This window comes from Bidens hawaiensis, unplaced genomic scaffold (assembly GCF_021521415.1).
Source record: "Bidens hawaiensis isolate Kalapana, Puna unplaced genomic scaffold, B.hawaiensis_p1.1 tig00030502_1, whole genome shotgun sequence".
Taxonomy (NCBI): domain Eukaryota; kingdom Viridiplantae; phylum Streptophyta; class Magnoliopsida; order Asterales; family Asteraceae; genus Bidens; species Bidens hawaiensis.
In genome coordinates this window covers 144,709-148,874 of record NW_027495081.1, presented here as the reverse complement: position 1 = coordinate 148,874, position 4,166 = coordinate 144,709, and the positions used below count along the sequence as shown (strand labels likewise).

General features: G+C 33.6%; 1 pseudogene; it reads left to right on the top strand.

Annotated features, from left to right (window-relative positions):
* The first annotated feature begins 2,212 nt into the window (after positions 1–2,212).
* On the top strand, positions 2,213–3,200 carry LOC143580492 (transcription factor MYB77 pseudogene; annotated as a pseudogene).
* Positions 3,201–4,166: the final 966 nt, after the last annotated feature.

The following is a 4,166-nucleotide window of genomic DNA, read 5'->3' as shown; positions in this document are numbered from 1 at the left end:
TACAATAAACATGTATTTATTCTTTTTGTTTTTGACAATTTTGGTTTCTCGCGTTTGAAGTTGTGCAGTTACTAAACTTACTCGAGTTCAAGGGTCATGCATAGTATTAATTATGACTCCAAGATCAACAAATGTAGTTTTTAATAGACTGGATTTTGCAATTCAAAAAGGGGGTAGGTACGCAGCTGATTGCCGGCTTGCCTTCCGTTTCGATGTAATTATTACTTTTCATTTATAGTAAGTTTTATTTCTTAGGAAAAAAAATTATCATCCTCTATTTTTATCTTTATCTTACTCACGAATGTTTATTTTATTATTTTGCTCTTGTTTATACACTCACATAATTTAATGAAGGATAAATAGTAGCTTTTCATATATGAAAAGTTATTGTAGCAATCTTTTATAATTTACGATTAGAAAAGTAAAATGATAGAAAGTTTTAAAAGAATTTTTTATATTTGAAAAATGGTAACGAGTTTGATGAATGGGTTATGAATGCTCTTACTCTTTCATTCGATGGAGCCATGGAGGCCCGGAGGCTGGGTCCTAATGAAAGGTAAAATCCAAGGAAAATTGGATGTTTTAGAAGTCCAAATTCAAACTAACGGTTTAGAAAATGGAAAATCAAGTTGTTAAGTTCTTCCACCAATTTGGGAATAGAATCTAACCATGTAAATCGAACATACTATATACTAACTCAATAGTATCATATAACCAACACGTTTTCGGCCAAAGAGTCCAACAAAATCTTACCTATGACATAAATATATCTACACATAGCTGGTGTCTATTAGGCCGATTGTTGCGAAGCTAGTCAACCGACGTTATGGCTGAGGTGTCGCACCCTTAACACTGGCTACACCACACTGTGGGGTTAAGGGCGTTAAGGAGTGTATCTTAACATAGTAACGAGCGTTAAACATGGAAAGGGTGGTGCCATCAAACTAATTAACAACTTTTTGTTTGTTTGTTTTTTTTTTATTTCCTCCATCATCCGTAACTTGCAAGTTAAAACTTGTCAACCCACAACGCTCTAGCTAAAGGATGAATTAGCTAGAGCCTCACCTGCATACTTGGTTGTGACGTGACGCTTTGGGGTTTTAACTAACCCTTACTTGTTAAACCACAACACACAATCTTAGTATTTTTCCTTTGAAAATAGCAATCGGTGTTTTCACGAACTGTTGGACTAGCTTGAAACCGGAAAGCAACCTTCTTGTTAAGGTTGTTGCCTGTTCTCATTTGAATCAACTGGTTGTCCGTCGGACATGATTTCCATCTATTTTTCCACTCCAAATCAGATATTGATAAATATTTTACTCAAGGCTTTATATTTTCTTTAATTTAATCTTAAGAATTTGTTAAAATTTTAAATCTGTATCGATAAGATATTTTCATATTTTGTTTTATATTTTATACATACATATGTATGTATGTATGTATGTATGTATGTATATATAATTTATAATGTTATTTAGTTATTAAATTAAGTTTGAGTGATCCGACCAGCGAACTAATAAGATGACTGGTTCACTCAAATTATTATTATTATAATAATATCTTATAAAGTAAATTACACGATGTTCTCTATAGTAAAGCTAAAATTTCACATTTAATCATAGCTTTCATAAAGTGTCCATTTTTTTCCTACTCACTCAAGGCCTTTGAGTTCATAGGAATTCTCACGTACGACCTATTCACAACCACAAGCCTTTTCCATCTCGATCTGCTATAGTTCAATCCCATAAGGCTTATCAAAGTGATTATTAAACAGGTCCGTTGCTTCGATTACATAAAACTCAAATTATCTACACTCACATTCACATTGCTACTTACGGTTTTTCTTGGTAATGACATGAAATCCATAATCCTGTCATGTTTTTGGTTTCCTAGTGAAGACACAATAATCCACATTACCGACTGATTCATAGGCAGTCTTTTAATGAAATCATTAAAAGACTACAAAGCAGCCCCAAGTTTATAAAAACATAAAATGTGATACAATTTGATAACCAACTTGAACCATATGTATCAAACATTATTGAAAAAGAAACAAATAAACCTTCAAGCCATAACATATATAGAACATAGACCATTCATGTAACCAACTCATTTAAGACATTAAAAATTAAAAACCTCAACATGTATGAAGCAATGCAAAATTGTAAATATACTTGGCAGTAACAAATATTTCATGCTTACAAAAACTATCACAAAACCAAACAAAATTTATAGTTTCAGGTTTTAACTTTATTATAAAAAAAGGTTGGGTACGTACCTAGATTTTTTGTTAACCCTACCAAACTAACTTATAAACAAACCCCTCTATACACCTTTCTCTTGTCTTTTAAAACCCCCAAACCTTTTACATTATTAAAAAAACCAAAACCACCTTCCTAGAACCCACCCTTTGTCCTCAACCCCTTTCATACGTACATGCACCCATCCACCTATATATACACACACACATATATACATTCAACTCACTATCCATAATCCATTATCCATCCTCACATTCATTCAATCAATGGAACAACCTATCAACTGGCCTACTGCTTCATCTTCTTCCGATTCATCCTCATCTGAGTCTTCAAACTCCGGTCAAAAACTAAAACACTCAAACCAGATAAAGGGTCCATGGACGGCTGAAGAAGACAAGATTTTAACTAGGTTTGTTGAACGGTATGGGGCCCGCAACTGGTCACATATTAGTAAGTATATTAACGGTCGATCAGGCAAGTCGTGTAGGCTCCGGTGGTGTAACCAGCTTAGTCCTGATGTTCATCACCGGCCGTTTTCCACGGCTGAAGATGACACCATTTTGGCTGCTCATGCTAGGTATGGAAACAGGTGGGCCACCATTGCTAGGTTGTTACCTGGTCGGACTGATAATGCGGTTAAGAATCATTGGAATTCGACTTTGAAGAAACGGCGGCTGCCTGATCCCGTGGTGTCGGATGAGGATGATCCGATGACAACGTTGTCGTTGGCGCCGCCGGGGAGTACGGGGTTGTCGGGAAACGTGTCGGAGAGTTTGCCGGAGGGGTTTTGGGATGTGATGAGAGGTGTGATTGCGAGAGAGGTTAAAGAGTATGTTACGACGTCGTTTCCGGATCATTGACTTTTGTTGACTTTTTTGTTTTTGGGTTTATGAATATGTTATATGGCCTTAGCCCATATGGGAATTAAATGTTGATATATTTACTCAAGTGTGATTTTGACATTTTGTTGATATCCTTTATTTAGTTTTTACTTTATACTTTTACTGGTTTATTTTACTCAAACTGCAAGTGGACTGAATGATTGAATGGAGATAGGAATTTGTTCAAAAACAAAAGAAGAATGCTTGGCAATATGCATTTTGATGTTTGATTTAGAAATTTATGATTCAATGATTAAACTTTGGAATCCTTGTGTTTCGGAAAACCCTGATTCAATTATTAAACACGGAATTTCGACGTTTCAGAAAATGATGGGCTAAATGTGTCTCAGTTTATAATTTTTTATCGTACTTCTATATGAAAATATTATTTTCTTTGGCTTTTAGCGTAAAAATTGATAATATTTACTAGTATAAAATGTTAAAGGAGTGACTCAAATGAGATCAACGGGTAAAAAGCGGGATGATGTTGCAAATTTAACACAATTTTTCTAGTAAATATCTATTAAAAACACTTCCATCGATGATGTTTGTGGGTGAAGTGAAGTTCATTTGAAAGCGAGTGTTATATCTTAAGTAATCTATCCAAACTATTTTAAGCTTAAGAAATAAGAATGCTATAGTTGATTATCATAGTTTATATCTTAAGTTAATTTTTGAATTAACAAATAATAAGAACAAAACATTATTACTCAATACACTTAATCTGTATTACCAATGAAATCAACAATGGAACAGTAATCAACTTATGTATACATTTTATTAGCCTAAAAATTCCTTTGACAGTTATGTTTGAAATTCCTTTTGGAATTTTGAAAGGGACTCTCACGTCTTATATATATTGACCACCATTAACAGACAATTCTCCTTTCGTTCTTGCTTAATTCAACATTCAAACATATTTATCATGTTTTATTTCATATATTACTAATACACCTTAAATAGAAAAACATTAAAAAAGAAAACTTTAACACCTTCGTCTGCCCGTACGTTGTTGTCAAATATT